This window comes from Oratosquilla oratoria, chromosome 12 (genome assembly GCF_046742065.1).
Source record: "Oratosquilla oratoria isolate Oo_2021 chromosome 12, ASM4674206v1, whole genome shotgun sequence".
In the NCBI taxonomy this organism is placed as follows: domain Eukaryota; kingdom Metazoa; phylum Arthropoda; class Malacostraca; order Stomatopoda; family Squillidae; genus Oratosquilla; species Oratosquilla oratoria.
The window spans coordinates 43,741,543-43,759,843 of NC_134788.1; the positions used below are offsets into that span (position 1 = coordinate 43,741,543).

The 18,301-nt window shown below is 36.0% G+C and overlaps 1 long non-coding RNA gene across 3 annotated transcripts; it reads left to right on the plus strand.

The window, feature by feature from the left end:
- The first annotated feature begins 4,266 nt into the window (after positions 1 to 4,266).
- LOC143031570 (uncharacterized) lies at positions 4,267 to 18,024 on the plus strand. 3 transcript variants are annotated; one of them, XR_012967012.1, is made up of 5 exons: positions 4,267 to 4,410; positions 5,404 to 6,360; positions 13,179 to 13,284; positions 13,418 to 13,813; positions 13,936 to 18,024. It is a non-coding gene; the product is annotated as an uncharacterized LOC143031570 (long non-coding RNA). The 3 variants fall into 3 exon arrangements; XR_012967011.1 differs by having other exon boundaries at positions 13,418 to 13,731; XR_012967010.1 differs by lacking the exon at positions 13,936 to 18,024 and having other exon boundaries at positions 13,418 to 13,893.
- Positions 18,025 to 18,301: the final 277 nt, after the last annotated feature.

Sequence of the window (18,301 nt, forward strand, 5' to 3'; positions counted from 1 at the left end):
AACTAATTGCGTGGAGCGGTGCGAGCGGAGGCAGCAACATAACCAAGCAAAGGACCAGCCACAACTATCAGCGATGGGACGCGCGAACCCCACTTTGACCAGCCCGGTGACGTCACGGGCCCGCTGCCCCAACACTCTCGAAATTCGGTCGAAAGTGGTTAGACCTGGTTTATATAGACCTTGGGTAGAAAGAGCATTGTCGCTCACGTAGTACCGGACCTGTTGTGCAGGTGTAAAGATATTGTTACACTGGGCTATTTCTCTTCTAACCTCCAATTAATCTCCTTCAGATCTTTTTCTGCCACAAAATAATGATAAGAAACTATTTTTTCTCAACAATTTATATATAATGTAAAGCATGAATTAGGAGACGGCTATTGACTTTAAGTTTAAGTCTTGTAATGTAAATAAAAAAAATATACTGAGCTTTATCGACAATATCGAGTGAAAAATGGGGGTTGCTGTAGCTCGACAGTGCCTATACACAAACCGCTACTGATGCTGAATGATAAGAAGACTAAATAGGCATCACGCAAGAGGATAGACCACTTACAACATCATAGGGCGCCTTCCCAAAGCATCATCAGTTGATGACCATATATGGTAGGGTCTCTATTGAGAGCTCCAGGATTTTCACCTGTGTGTGCCCGAAAATGGCGCTTTAAATTCCCACTCTGAGGAAATGAAGCTTGACACAGCGAAAACTTCTAAGGCTTCTCCCCTGTATGTGTCTGCATGTGTATCTTCAGATCTCCTGCTTGAGGAAACGAAACACCACAACAGAAACATTTGCAAAGTGTGTATCCAAACATGTATCTGCAGCTCAGATGCAGAAAGGAATGTTGAGTTGTGATATGAACATTTGTGAGACTTCTTATTTCCATGTAACCAAATATGCTTCACATAGTCTGTAAAAGAATAAAAAATGCAAAATTCTTAGGTTTCTCAGGTGTAATTTTCAGAATATGTAAGCCATGGTATGTAGTGATATCTAAAATGCAGTCCCTTACCTGATTCTTTCCTACTACTACGATTTTGAGTACACTCCAAGGACTTCTCATTTGTGACTTCCATGATTTTCATTTTTTTTTTTACTTAAAAGAATCACTAATGTTTCATAAGTGATGGTTTTTATGTATTTTCAAATACCACCTGAAATAATATTGACAGATCCTTTCTAATATCCAATTCATATACAAAGAAAATGTGACTAATAACTAAGAATTTACAAAACATGACAATAATATTGAACAAGGTGATAGCCCCTAAGTACTGGGTATTCTCTTTGACTGAGTAAAATCACCTGGTAGCAGTCAGACAACACTCCATAGGAATAATTCCCAATTGTTTACAGGTTAAATACTAAGTGCTGGAAAGTTTTCCTCTGCTGAATGAAATTGTCTGGCAACAGCCAGAAAGAAGTTGCCTTCAAACATTTGGGTGATGGATGGGGGGAAGATCTCGTCTGAATAAGATTGGTGGTGGCTAGATTATTCCCTCCTAAGTACTTCTGGTGAGGAGAATGAAAGAGGCCACCTTCATAATCTGGAGAGGACCCCCTTGACAAAACAAAATTTTCAGGGAGTCCCTAGAAGTCACCAGAAGGGGGAAGTTCCCCCCTATTAAATAAAACTACCTCATGGTGTTCACCTAGTTGTATTATACGGGAAGGGAGCTATGCTCGTGAGGACCCGTCTTTGTATCTCTCGGTATCAAGTTTTTTCTTAAAAGCTTGAATAGTCTTTGCACATCTTTTTTGTAAGCCTTAGATAAGATGTTATGATAACAGATGTTAATCAATTGGGGCTTAGAGGATGTTTGAGGGGAAAGGTAGTCACAGATCATTTTCTTACAAATGGAATCAAACTCACAGTTAGGAAAACCATTATTTACAAGAATCTGACGAATGTGTTTCAGTTCTGTATGTAGGGCCTGCCATGAAGAACAAACTTTGATAGCTCTACGGACAAGCTCTAATGACACTGATCTTATAATTGGTCGGGCACTCGATTTTATAGTTTAAACATTTTTCAGAGTTAGTAGGTTTTCTGTACACACTCCTGGCAAATTCCCCAGATGAAGAATCAACTAGAACATCAAGAAAAGGGAGTTTGCCGTCATTATTCAGTTCAATCGTGAAGCAAAGTCCGGATTCCTCCCGTAGGCGCAGTCTTAATTTCTCGAGAAGGGATTCTGACTGCGTACAAAGATGTCGTCAATGTATCTGTAGTAAAGTCATGCCAGGATGACGACGTCAAAACATCCTCTATGCCCCAATTGATTAACATCTATTATCATAACATCTTTACTAAGCCTTATAAAAAAGAAAGATAAAAAATCATATAAGATATCATCACTAAAAACTGCCACCCAGTCTCTAACGAGAAGAAAATCCGTGTGGTTGTATTCTACTCCAACCCAAAAACTAGCTCTTTGGTTATGAAAAACAACCTGAATAGTAATACTGAGACCATTTCTAAAACCAACGTAGTGTATGAGTTTAAATGTGATATCGGGGACTGTGTAACACGTAACTCATCCTACATTGGATACACTAGATGTAGTCTCAGTAGGAGAATATCTATGCACTTACAAAATGGGGCTATCAAACATCATTTGAGAAAATATCATAACCAAACCGCCACCCGTGAGTACTTAGTTCAGAACACTAGAATAATCGCAAGCAATAGGGATGCACATAAGCTTAAGCTTTTAGAAGCAATGTTTATAAGAGAATATAGCCCTATTATAAACATCCAATGCAACATGATTTCCAGCATTAACTTATATAACAATGTTCTCGCCCTTCGGAGAACCCCCAACCCCCTCCCCCTAACCAAACCCTCCTGTGACCACCACACCCTTTATCAATACGAAGTAAGGTCATAAGCACCCTCTCCCTCCTCCTCCCACCCACTCCCTCCATCCTCCCCTCCAACCGACCTCGTAACCCCCACCCCAACCCCCATACCAACGCTGTCAAGATGGGTCACACCCCACTACCCCCTCCCCCTCCACCACCCATGCAGGGTAGGATCTGATATAATGACGACGTTTTCGCAAACAAGCGAATTATGTCAACTACCCACGCTATCTTTTGTCATTTCTTTAAATCTTTGATTTTGTAAGTATTGATCCCCAACGGCCTATGCATCTGTGTTAGTTTACGATTTGATATATTGATGTCTATTTTCTTGTTTTATTGATGTCTCTTTTCATGATTGGTGAATTTTTGTCATTGTTAATAACCTTGTTCTTTGTTTCTATATGTCGGTAATTTGTATGTCACAGATTTTTCTGATGATGTCTCCTTGCAGACGAAACGTTGAGAATATATGAATAATTTTTTTGGGCAATCAGGTTTATGCCCATCCCCCACATGGCCGAGTCCTTGTTAGAAAGCTTGAAAATAGCCATAAGAAGATTAACAACCTCCTTAATTCTATCGAATTTAACAATGCATGTCTACAGAACCTGCTCCCTCCATATATATATATATATATAATATATATATATATATATATATATATATATATATATATGTATATATATATATATATATATATATATATATATATATATATATCTTTAACCACAAATCACTTTTAATTCCATGCCATCGCAGTCGAGACTGAAGAATCGCTCGATGGAGGTATCTCTCTTGATAGCGTATTGGATTAAGTCACTGTAACTTTGTTACGAGGTAGCTGTGTTCGAAATCCTTGGTTCGTCCACGTTTCAATTTCCAACAGATGCCTCCATCGAGCGATTCTTCAGTCTCGACTGCGATGGCATGGAACTAAAAGTGATTTGCGGTTGAAGAAAAATAGTAATTGATCCCTGGGAACCATTCAGTTTATATGTATATTTATAAAGATATATATATATATATATATATATATATATATATATATATATATATATATATATATATATAATGAATTCGTTCGAAAAATAGAATGTTGCTTCTCTATTTCCAGTGTAAAATTTCATCATTATAATGATTATTACAGTATGTGTGATTTTATATCTCTACTCCCTTACAATCGAAAAGTCCTGTCTGATGGGTGCGATGATTGTTTACATTGCAAATGTACTATATAAATTATGATAGTCTCTTTTAATTTTTTTTTAACCATTAAGCATCATAACATATTGTTTATTCATAAGAAAAACATATTCCTTGCCCTTAATTAACCCATCCAACACTGTCCCTCGTTCTTCCTTTAGCTCGTCTCCCCCACAAATGAATGGTTTTTATTCCCTCATTACCTTCATATTTGTTTCCTCTCGTCTAGTTCTGTCTTTCTCCTAATCTTTCGTTTAATTTAGACAACCTCTTTTTCTATCACTCAGTATCACTCAGACTTACTGTCCCTTCCTCTCCTTCTACCCCATCCACCCATACAGGTACTCCGTCACCCTAATTCATCTGCACCTACATATTAATAAATTGTCAATTGAAATTTTGCTTATAGTTCAGAAAAACAGGCGTAGTTGGAAGTTGTTAGACATTATAGTCGTTGACTGGGTTTAGGAACAATATAAAAGGGACCGCAAACTGGAAATTGTTTTAATTATATATATATATATATATATATATATATATATATATATATATATATATATATATATATATATATATATATATATATATATTTCGGTAGGACATTCATCCAACAATCTCACAAATAAAAAATTGTTTGGGAAAATGGAAAGAATGGGTGAAGGAAGACAAGGAAAAAAAAATAATTTGAGGGAAATGCCAAGATTGGGGCAGATGGATGGGGTGAAATGTTCTTAGGGTACAAGGGAAGAGAGAGGGCAAGAGATATGAATGACTAGAGTGGTTGTGAGTAGGTGAGAAAATAATGTGGATTGGGCTCAGTATTTTCTCAAGTGGATGAGTGGGGAGAATTGCCATGTAATGAAAATGTGAGGGTAAGCCAGCTTCATCTGTTGGGCTCTACAGTGGAGGTGCTGTCTCGTATTGCATTGCTTCCCCAACCACTAGGTTGGGGAAAGGAATGAACCTTCATCTACAAGGAACTAAAATACATTACATATGGGTGAGGGATGGATGAAGGGTGGGTGCTTTGACTGGACTACTCCCATATAAGTGGAAAAGAAGCTTTTAGTAAATGCAGACTTGTATTATCACAAGTAGAAATCTTATGAAGAGTTATAGTTCTAATTTTGAATAGTAATTATTAAATATTCTAGGAGTATCAATAATTTTATTGTGCAGTTATGTATGAAATATGATCATCTCTTAAAAAAAAAAGTGCATTCACAAAATATCATTTTAACTCAATTTTTCAGAAATCAAATATTAACTTATATTACCTATATTTGTGCTTTAGCATAAAATGTTATAATGCCATTTTTACCATACATTCTCAGCACTCCCAAGAAATACCACATGATGGACAACAGCAGAAGGAAGTCTTTTATATGTGAGCAGTGTCATGCCAGTTTCACAAGAAAATACGATCTTAAACGTCATATGATGACCCACACTGGAGAAAAACCTATCAAATGTGAACTTTGTTGTGCTCGTTTTTCAACTAAATATGCCCTCAAACAACATATAGTCATACATACTGGAGAAATGCCTTTCAAATGTGAAATTTGTGACACTTGTTTTGCTAGAAAAGGTCAAAGAAATGAGCACATGAAGACCCACACAAGAGGAAAAACCTTTGTATGTGAATATTGTAATGTTCCTTTCAGAACACAAAATATCTTAAGGACACATATGGTAATCCACACAGGCGAAGACCCTTTTAAATGTAAGCTTTGTAATTGGGCTTTTACATCAAAAGGTGCCCTTAATCAGCATATACTGATACATACAGGGAAGAAACCATTCAGATGTGAACTTTGCGGTACTTCTTTTACACGAAAGAATGACCTTAAACAGCATACAGTGGCTCACACAGGAGCAAAACCGTTTGTATGTGAGCTTTGTGGAAGTGCTTTTAGCAGGAAGTGTTCTCTAAAAAGGCATGTGATTATACATACTGCAGAAACCAATAAAATGTGAACTTTGTGATAATTCTCTTAGAGATACAAGTGCTTTCAGTTAACGCATGAGAACCCATACAAAAGAGAATGTGAAGTTTGTAATAGTACTTTCTCAAAAAGAATTCACTTTGATTAGCATTTGATGACCTACATGATGCTCCCAAAAGAGAATTCTTTCCAAATAGTGTATGAATCAAATTGGAGAGGAGTCTGCCAGCTTTGTGAGCATTAAGAAATTTTTTCTAAAAAGTATATTGCAATTCAACAGCATCTGATAAACAATATTATAGTGAAACCTCAAAAGTACAGAGTTTGTGAAGCCAGCCACAGAGGGTGAGTTATATATGTATGTGTGAGAACCCTTTTATTTGAGAGCATTATGATAGTGTTTAGAATATATTTACTAAACATTTTGCTTTCAGTTAGTTTATCTAATTTTAACCTAGCCATGACAGAAAACTCGTGAATATATATACATATGAATGTATATATATATCCAGCTAAGTAAACCTAACCAGTCTTGTTCCCTACTCTCATAACTCATATATCAACCTATTTTTCCATCCAAATTATGTATTTCAAGTTTACAAAATTGTGATGAATTTAGTTATTTCAAATACTTTGAATCTATATTCTTGTACCTTATTATTTTTTCATATCTGTTACTTCCCTCATGTCTACAGAATCCTCATTTCTATTTAGAATTATTCATCTCACAGAAGGCAAGTACCTGCCAGTGGTGATTCTTCATGATGAACAGAGATTTATCTCCATTCTACCTTTCCTCAAGACCTAATAACCTCACCTACATTTAAAGATGCAGCTCTGAGGAGCTGACACTGGGTGCCCAAGATATCTATCAACATTTACTCCCCTTCCCCATTTTCTTCCATAAAGCTGACAACTAGTAACTGCTGCTCTCCTAACTGGTGGTACAGAAACAGATTTACACGCAATGATTTAATATTTCTTCCAAGGAATATCTATGGGAGGGCCCAAGGACAATTGCTGCCTTCTGTGGAGCCACAGGTTTCCAGTCTGTGAAATTTGAGACTTTATCATTATTTCAATATTTCCATTGAATCCTTTTCAACCTTGCCAATATCTATAGTCCCTGAAATTTCTTTTTTAATTATTTTGTTATTTTCTACTAGTCCACCATTCAAAAAGATGCACATAGGGTAAAAACTTCTGTAAATAAGTACTTTCCGGCATAAGCTCATGTTTGGCGAAGGACAACTTAAAATTTGTCCCATCACTGCTAGTAGAAAGGGCACACAACCCTGAACACATTACCAAATGTTCCATACAAGAAATATGTAAAAATATACAAGTATTTTTACAGCAAACATCAGGGGGTACTGCCATGGCTCAGTTGGTAGAGTATGCATCTGGTAACTGCATAGAAATTTTGGCATTTGTTCAAATACTGGCCACGGCTCAGATATTAGAAAGGCCATCCATTCTGAGTAATAAATCCTAGCCACTGCTCATCTCAGATCTGAGGTGACTGGGACATCAGTGTGTGGTGACACATCAACTTCCTCTAGGTATCATCACTGTAGTGGCATACCATGGACACCATCTCCTGCATTCATGTTAACAGTTCCAGACCACTAGCAAGGTTGAGGTCTCAGCAGGTACCAGCCCCACAAGCCACAAAAAAAGAAAGATGTTCTTCAAGTAGTGCCTCAGTACCCTCAGATGATGTCAAAACCAGTTCTTGGGGTGGGAGTTATCCAAAAAGGCATCCTGGGAAATATCAAACTAACAAATTGTGAAAGAATATTTTACTAATTTACTGAAAAGTTGTCCCTAGACTTCAGCTGGATTATAGCTGTCCTGTTTTATCCATTTTAATGTAGATTAAGAGTTACATCAGGAGCAAAAGGTTAATATTGGAGAATAGGTATCAGGTTGACGTGGAGTTGAAATGTGGAGTATCAGCATTGACAAAAAAATATATATATATTAAGAAGCAGTGCCCTTGAAGGACATGAAAATGACAGAAATTGGGCAATCTATATAGACTCTTCAGTCTTTATTTCCAAGTGTTCAAATTTGTATTATTTGTATGATAAATTTTCATATATAGATCATGTCAAGTTGTCACTGAAATTGTTGATTTTCTAAATCAGTTAGATTTTATTCATGTGATTTATAAGAAAAGTAAAGGAAAACCAGGAACCAGCGTAAAATATGTCTTGATTTTAACTTATGCACTATTACTTTTTCCTCTTAGTTATCTTCAAACCTACTGACTTTCACCGTTTAAATCTTTCAAGTCCACGGTTTCTAAAGTGAGGTCATCCACAAATCTTGGGTGATGAGAATATTCCTTGTTGACATTCAAATCTTTTCCTTCTCAAATCAACTTAAAATCCCCCAGTCAAGTTGTATATAACTTGGATGGACCTGTATCTCCTTATCAAAATTCTTTTTACAATTATGTCAATTACAGGAGTACCTTTAGTGTAAATGTTCTACAGAATTATTACATCATGTTTGCACCTTGTGTATAGTTTAGGAATACTGGAAGGACCAGTCATTGGCAATGATGAAAACTAATACCCTTTATATGTACAGTTAGGTTAGATTAAGAAGTATCAAATCTTGTTGCTGTTTTCTTTTCTTTTTTTTTCCGTCCAGTAACTTCCCTACAATAAATCCACACCAACGATGATAGGATTATAATTATTTTGGTATTTCACCAACTGCTTAATGTTTCTCCTGAAAAGTCTAATCATGTCTCTAATTTTTACCCTGTTCAAAACCCTGAATTTCCTGTGTCCCGTTACAATTGATGAGGTCCAGGGAAAAGAAAAACACTTTTTATTTTGTTCCTAAGTGTTTCTCCACCAAAAGCCACTGCAAAGACACGTGTGTTGTTATAAGTTGCTGACAATTCAATTCAGAGTAGAGAAATCTTTGGCTTTGTATCGTTAAACAATTAATTTGTTCTATCAAATTCAAGTCCAAATACAGGCAAAAATCCATGCTCAAATAGGTTTAGACTGGAAAAACAGTCCTAACATTGAGGATATATACACTCTTATTTACATAATTTTGATTAGAGTCATGAATCCATTGACTTCTGTGGACTGACTTTGCATAGATTTTGGAGAATTACCAATATAACTTCAGCCAGCTTCCTAAGATATAGGTTTGTAGAGATTAGAGGAAGTGTGCTAGTATTGATAGTGAAAAAGGTATGTGGAATAAGATGTAATCAGTATAAAAAAGATTTTAAAAGATTGCCATATTGATATAAAAAAAATTGAACAGTTACCGTATTCAAGCATTAGCTTTAAGGTTATTAAGACATATCTTTAAACTTCTATGGGTAATTGTGCATGTAGACATGACCTCCATATATTCAAAGTATATTCTTGAAACCAAAGACTCTATGGTAAAGGTTAAGCAAAAGATATGTTCTGTTAGTGAATGGTGGAAGTACGAGGGAGGGTATCATACATGTGCTAGTGGGGTTTTCTCCATGAAGGTGCTCAAATTAAGTATATGCTCATACCAAAGTCATTATGACCTGATGTAGTTATTGTAGCCATTATGGGGCTCACCATTTATTTGTACAATTGCTAACTAAAAAAGATTGGTCTTTGATAACATACTTCATAAGGAGGTAATCAAAGGTATATTGAAATAAGTGTGTATAATGAAATAAGTGAAGTTGGTAAGAATGCAAAACAGATATGGAAGGCAGAGGAGGGAGTGAACTTGAGGGGACGACAGAGGATGGGATGGATGGGGTGAAGGGGGCATTGAGAAAGAGGCGAATGTCTGTTGAGCAAGGAAGGGAGAAGGCGCGAGATAGGGATGAGTGGAGAGTTGCTGTGTATAGATGATACTGTTATGCAAAGAAGGAAAGGGGGATAGGGGGTGCTTAAGTGTATTTTATTTTTTGACACAGCCTGAAGGAATTTTCCTCCCATCTTCTCTTTTTCTGCATGAGGGGATAGAGGGGGGATCACCGATTAAGTGAAGTGGCCTTACTGTGGATGGACTGTGTCTTGCTGCATTGCCTCTGATCCAGTGGGATACAGTGGGATACAGGGATGACAGGTCATCCATGAGGAGCTAAGATTAGAGAGAGGAATGGGTGGGAGTGGTTACTTGCCTTTTGACTTGACTACCTACAATTTAAGGGGGGAAAAGTCCTCGGGAAATAGATAACAATATAGATGACATTTCCTGGAATGGAAAGAGATAGCACATACGATGTCACAGGGATCAATGCTGAAGTGAAACGAAGTCATGTTAAAAATGTACATAAACTTTTCCATTGTCATATTGTTATACTTATTTCCCCAGTCAAATTTCTCAGTGTGTTCTGTCCTGTAGATGTCCTGAATGAAGTAAATTTCTTACAGAATTAATATCCTAACCTAATGGTTCAATATCAAGCAATAAACTTTGAGGATTTTTGTAATGAATATGTAGATAACATGCTCTAAATTAGTGCTTCTCAACATTGGGCATATGTTCCACAGGTGGGCAATTCAGTTTTTTTTTTTTTTTTTTTTTTTTTTCAAGTGGATAACATTGTATTTAAGGAGGGTAACTGAGGAAGTCTGGATCATTTTGTTTTTATTTTTAATTCAATTTTTTTTATGATTCATTTATTTGTTTAATACTATTTCAGCTAATGGGGAGTTTATTTTTCAAATTGTAAGAATTGTGTATCACCACATGGGGTACATCAGGATCTTAAAGGTGATTAGGTGACGTGGGGCATAGCCAAAAAAAAAGGTGAAAACCACTGGTCTAAATCTTGATGGTGTTCAAGCCTTTTTTTCTAATCATTTGATCATGGGAATATATTAAACACCAGAATTTTTTCTGTGGTTATCAGTGTATTATTACATTGATGAAATGATATTCAAACTCACTGTCAGAGATAAAAGAAAACTGAAATACTCGAGTGCTTCAGGTTTTGGAGGCAGAGGACTTTGAGTTCAGAGATGTATACTGTATGAAGAGGACATTGCATGGTTCTGTTCACAATTTGTACATTTGACTGGAATTTGAGGAATCATGCACAGCAACTGAGCAGTATATGCATATGTAAGATGGTGGCATTACTGGTCAGAGCATTGGTAGTTAACCCATTGTTAACTGAGGTATATTTTCTAAATGGTTTGATGGGAAGTTGGAGCATACCTCCCAAAAAACGATAATTGGTTCAGACCAGGCATGGTTCATATTTGTATTGTGACATTTGGCAGTTCTAAGGCTGCTTCCTCACACATGTCTTGCTGATCTATAGTTAATTCTTTGTTACAATCTTCCTGCTTCCATCCAAATTCACCTGCTATCTGGGAGGCCTAAAGCATGCTGTTTCCTTTGAACCTTCATTGCCACAGTTAATCTAAAATAAACATTGAGTTCAGGTTTTGTGAACATACACAATTCAATTTATTCTTGGAGGTCATAAAAAAGATGAGGAGGGTTCAAAATGTTGGGCAAGAGTAGTATTTTCTTATTTGGAATTTGAGATATTTTATGTAGAGATGGCTGTGGATGAACATGGTGGATAAGATCTTTACACCATTTATTGTTTTTGTACTGCAACTTTTTCCAAGAATTCTGGTTCTTTATAATAGTCATGGGGCTTTAATCACAGTTGAAGGTTTCATAGGGTTAAGACTAGTGCATTGGCAAGGTTTGATAGGGATTTGTCTTGGTTGCAATGGGTTTTGAATTGAAGCTTCACTACTAAGAATCCATATGTTTGGATCTATATTTGGTCGGGTTTTCCACATGAAGAGATGATTTAAAGATACAATGGAAAACAAGGGATGGTCTACGAGTAGTGGTATGACTAGAAATCATGAGTAGTCCAGCTAGGGGTCTACTTCATCTCTGTGAGAGTCAAGATGGGGTCCTGAGGAGTAGAATAAATTTGGGAATGCTGTCTGTCAGTGGTCTGGGAGCAAGTAATAGCTGAAGGTCAGTGGTCATTATGTTGTGGTGGTAGTAGTGGTTATGATTGCATTGGTTGGAGAGAAGGGTTAACCACCAATGCATTGTCAGGTCGAAGATGGTCAGAGTATGTGTTTTTTTTTGGGTGGGGGGGGTAGAGTGCCCTCGGTAATGGTGACCTTCTTTGGGGTACCTCTCCAACCAAGTGGAAAATGGGCAGATCTATGTTTAAGATAAGGAAAGAGTACAATGGATCCTAAATGGGGTTGCTCAGGCATGCAGGTGTCTGCCAATCTGTACTGTTACTCTATCCCAATATAGAGCAACCACTATACTTGCATTGCCCGCATATTGATTATAACTAGAGGCTTCCAGAGATCACCCTCTCCTGTTACCATCAAAGGTATTGTTAGTATAGTAGGTAGAATAAGGTATAACAATTCCTGAATACTTATACATTGTAAATCATTCAGTTGCTACTTCACACTTAGCATTGCTTGGTGGTACTGAGGTAGCAGTTGGCACGTATCTGAGTGACTTTAAGTTGTTTTGAAAAAGAATTTGTCAAAATACAGATAAGCCAGAATTTCAAACCAGGTTTGAGACATGCATTTGTGTTTGTTTCCACTCAGATGATAGCAGAGAATATGGTTAAATTACTATGGTGTTGCCAATGGCCAGGATGTTGTTCTCTAATAGTCCTCCAGTAGGCTTGACTACCATGTGGGATTAGTTGATTATTCATATATATGTACATAGGTGGTAGTATGGTTTATTGAACTTTTCAGCATGTGGTGAGTGTAGAGTATATTAAGGTAGATTACTACATGAGTCCCTTACAGCCCAGCTCCTGCAAGACTAATCATAGCTATTTGTTTCATTGCAGTATGCATCAGTATATACACTGAGAATGACTAGTCTAATTGTATTTTGTCCTTGTGAGCAATTTTGTGTCATAAATTTGACTGATTGCACAAGATCATACTACAAATTTAAAACATCAAATTACAATTGGAGCAAAAACAAATAGTAGATTGTGTTGAATATCTGGAAATGTAGTAAGACAAATAGGAGAAAGGCAAAATAAAATAGGATGCACCAATAAATTGGAAATGAGATAAATCTGGTAAAGGTGATTACCTGGAGAGTATGTAAAAATATTTAATAAATGAGTGATGGTATTCAATAAATGCTTCTTTCTCTCACTCCAGACAAAGTAAACACAAGTTAGCAGTCTTTTATCAAGTTAATCTGGAAAGGATAACAGAAATGGTAGAACCTATGATTAAGAGATCTTCAAAGGCCACAGTTTGTGATGTATGCATTATTCAATGTATTTTTAATTCAAAACATAGTATGAACATAAAAGTTGTTATGTAGTACTGCCAGTTTATGACACGCCTTAAGAAATCTTACAAATATTAAATTTACTTTTATTTTTTTTTATCAGACAGGTAAATTGAAGGCAGACATACTGAGACACATTGAAGAAAAGTCATAGAAGTGCACAGTTTGTGATGCTACATTACATATGAATGTCTCTGTAAATCCTCATTTTCTACATCTGTCTAAAAATTCATATTCAGATGCACTTGGATGAAAAACCTTACAAGTACGCACTTTGCGACTCTAAATTCTCATCATCATCTACTCTGAAGGTTTGTATTCAGACACATTCAGGTAAGATGCCACACAGTTGTGCACTTTGTGACTATGCATTCTCTACATCATCTACTTTGAAGGTTCATATTTGGATGCACTGAGGTGAGAAGCCGTACAACTGTACAGTTTGTGATTCTACACTCTCTACATCATCCAAACTGAAAAGATGTATTTGGACACACTGGTGAGAGACCATACATATCTACATTTTGTGACTCAACATTTTCCACATCAGCTGCTCTGAAATTTCATATTACAATACACTCAGGTATTCCAAATATTCAATATGCACCTCTTCCTTTACAGAGGCCTGTTATCCGTTATATTCAAATCCACACAGATGAGAAGCCTCATGAATACAAATTAAGGGATCATATGCAGGCACATCCAGAAGGAAAGCCTCACAAATGTACAATTTGTGAGTGTATTTTCTCAGGAAGGTGATCTGGAAAGTCACATTGCAAGGCACACATTGAGAAACTTGAGAAATGTACATGTATTGATGTCCCATTATCTTTTGAACCTAATCCAAATGAATGTAATATAAAGGTGTCAAGAAATAGCTCAGATGAGGCCAGAGAAGGAATTCAGATGAATAGATAGACATGGAGGAAAAGGAGTTCAAAATTAAGGAAGAATATTTGAAAAAGTAATGAAATCTGAATTGGTATAGAAATTTGTACAATAGGAGAGCCAAGGAAAAGAGTGAGTCACATTTTTCTTTATCAAAATTAGATGAAAGATTGTGGTAGCTATAGATCTCATTCAGTCTTCATGTGGTAATGTAGATGTATAACATTTGGATGATGACAAGAAATCTGACATCTAATAAAGTGTACAAGGTGTCTTGAATTTTTGTTACTATTTTTGATATGCATGTTTTATTAGATGAGAACCATAACAATTCATTCCCTACTGTATGTTGTTAAATATTAAAAGTGCTTACAAACTATTTTTGTTTTTCTTGGTTAATAATTCAGCTGTGCTTCTATCCTTTAAGGGGGCTAGACTAATTGCTGCCTCCTCACAGTGCCCACTAGGAGGAACTCCTTCCATGGAAGTTAATGCTGTCCAAGGTAGAGAATGAATTTGACATTGTTCATTGTAGAAACTTTCTTCTATCCATTTTTTCAATTGTCCATTTATTTTTTAGTACTGATCTAGTCAACCAGCAATAATGAAGGGGGACCAGTAGATGGTGATTTCTGGAAACTCCTAGTTACAATGCACACAGGCTGTGCAGACTTGGTGGTTGCCCCAGGCTGGGACAGAGGTGTGCAGTTTAGCAACAGCCTACATGACTGAATGCCTTAACACATCATCTCTCATCCTCATCTGACCGAGTAACTGCCTCTAGCAAAGTCACTGTTTATCACATCACAAATAATGATACAAAAGACATTAAACAAGGGAGTAGCACCCCTTCTAAATGCAAATCCTTTCTGTATCTGCGTCTTCCCGTACAAGACCTCTCCATGAATGGAGCTTGAAGGCCTTCCCCTACACCCGGGAATGATCTGCTTTGACAGCACAGTACCGATTGCCACCACCCCTATCAGTGAGAAAAATTATCACTGTCACCAAGGAAACCAAATGACCAAAGAGCCAGTACCGCTGACCACTATTCCAATCTTGATCAACAAAATTGCATCACCAGAATTGCCCCAACTCCATCAACTCCCATCTTAATATCAAGTGAATCCTGACTTAGATTATTTAAGATTCATAGTCCTGAATACTATCAGTGTAGCATTTCTTTCTGCTTAGTGACACCTTGTGTGGAAAACTCTAATTTGCCCCCAAGAAAATAGATTCTTAATAAGTAGAACTGGAATCAAGATCAGATAAGTTAGTTGGGCCCCTATCAACTTGTGCTGATGACCTAATCCAAACCAAAAATTGAACAACAAATGCTCTCTGATCAAAAAGTAGTAAGAATATACCAAAGAAAATAATGTAAAGATTCTAACTTCCACAATTCCAAACTTACCTATACATTGGATATCTGATATATGTAAGGAAATAATGCATGAGAGTGGCAAATACCAAAAAGTATGTCAGACTAACCCTTTATTACATCTCATTAAAGATACAATACTCATCACATGAAATATTTATTAAAAAAATATTTCTAGGTCTTCAGATACCATACCTATACAAAATTTTCATTCAATTTCATACAATGATAAAGATCCTGCTCTTAATGAATAAGAAATCTGCAATAAAGCCTTAAATACCAAAGAAACCTTGTATAACTTACCTTTACATTTAGTCTCTTGACACAACTTAAAAAGTAATATTATATACCAACACTAGTGTATGTACGGTAAATTAATTAACATTAAATATTCATTACATTTCTACCAAAAGAGATCAAATGTGTACCTCATCCTGCCCAAAAAATCTAAGATTATCTTAAGCAATTCTAAGTCCATTACTTCTCAATATATTCTTTTTTTATTTCATTACAATCTTCCTTGATAAATGCCATAGCCATCTGAATGTGTTATTTCTCTTCATAAAAATTCTCTTTTGAGTCATTTTCTGCCTCAATTCCATTTGAATGAGGCTTAAAAGATACTTGTATGCTACTTGTTTTATCATCGCCTATTTCAATAGGTAAGTACTTTTGTGATTTCTCAGTTCTGTATTTCAAAATATGAAGCCCTAAATCACTTGAATGTCGCACACAATACATCTGTGAGCCATATTTTCTGTGTGTGTCTGTTCATGATCTTTTAGTCTATGTTCACAAGAAAACATAGTCACAATGTGTAGATGTGTAAAATTTCTCACATGTGAATCTGCATTTAGATTATATGCTCTTGTAAATGAAGAGTTACAAGTAGAACTTTAGAAAGGTTTCTCACTTGCATGTGTCTGCATGTGGATGACAAAGAAAATGCAGAACTTGTATGGATTTGGATATGACTTCAGATTGCCCACATGAGTAAATGAGGAGTTACAAATTTTGAATTTGTAAGGCTCCTGTATGTGTCCAAATGTGTCCCTTCAGAATTGATGATAAAGTAAATGCCTTTTCACAAAGGGTACGTTTGCATGGCTTCTTGTATGAGTGTGTTCTACTGTGAACAATCAGATCAGATGATGTAGAAAATGTAGTGACACAAAATATACATTTGTCTGGTTCTCACCTATATGAATGCAAATATGCCTCTACAGATTTCCTGTATTAGAAAAGGTAGAGTCACAAGTTGTACATCATTGTGAATTCTCTTCAGAATTTCTTTGCATATAAGCCTTGCTTGCATGTAAAAATATGGATTTGCATGTAGTACAATAATGCAATTTTTTACTTCTGAATGTAAAATTGTTTGGAACTGTTAATGTAACATCATTTCTGTATCCGTTAAACTCTCTTATACTAGTCTCTGAATGATGATGTGTATAAGTGTAAGGCTTCTCAATTGTGTGGATCTGCATATGATATTTTAATTGATATGCTTTTGTAAATGCAGAATTGCAGATACATTTGTAAGGGTTATCATTTGAATGGCTTCGCATGTGAATTTACAAAGTAGATAACAAAGAAAATTCAGAGTCACAAAGTGTATCCTTGTATGGACTCTCTTGTGTATGGATCCAAATATGTCCTTTTAGTGCAGACAAGGCAAATGATTTTTCACAAAGAGTACATTTGTACAACAACCTGATGAGGACCACAATGGAAATAAGCGTACATGCTTTTTGTGTTATCCTCGGCAATTTGCATTTATTATTTCGAACCATGTGTTCTTGTCATTATTTGCACTTCATGTACATTGATTCATTGCCAAATAAAGTCTATCTATCTATGTCCTACTATGAATATTCAGAGTTAGAAAATGTAGCATTGCAAAGTGGACATATTTGTGTAGTTTCTCACCTGCATGAATGGAAATATAATGTACTTCTTCAGATTACCTGCATGAGAAAATGTAGAATCACAAATTGTACGTCTGTGTGACTTTTTCGGCACATCTTTGCGTATGACCCTTTAGATTGCTTGCTAAGTTATACATTTATGTACCTTTTCACTTCTGAATGTAAAACTGCTTGAACTTGGTAATGTAACATTACAACTCCCACAATCATCTAACATACTAGTCTTTGATTTTGAAACATTTTGAAATTTGCTAGAAATTTGTGTATTTTTAGTCGTACCCTCTGCAGACTTTCCATTCACAGCTTCTAACATTTCCATACTTCTCTCTCTCTCTCTCTCTTTCACTGATATCTTCATAAAAATTCATGCAACCTATCATACTTTCTTGAGTTACCTGAAAAATATAATATATGAATTAATATCACTACTTACACAACCCTAGAAGATACAATGTAACATAATCCAAACAAAAATCAAATAGGGCCCTTTAGTCCATAGTGAGACTGAAACAAGTATGCATAACAATGACAACCTTATTGTCAGGAAGAAAGGTGTCAACAGACACAAAAGCCTCATTCATATCTACTACCACCATTACTCTTGTTTCTGGTGCTGCTTTCTTGTTTAATCCGATTAGTAATTAAGTGGTGTCTGAGTAATGCATTGGCAGAGTGACTCTTAAAATCCCGTATTGATAACTAAAAAACATGAATATCACATTAAAATATTCATATATAGGTACCTTACCTTTAGAGTTTCACTTGGAAAACTAATTTGCTACTACTA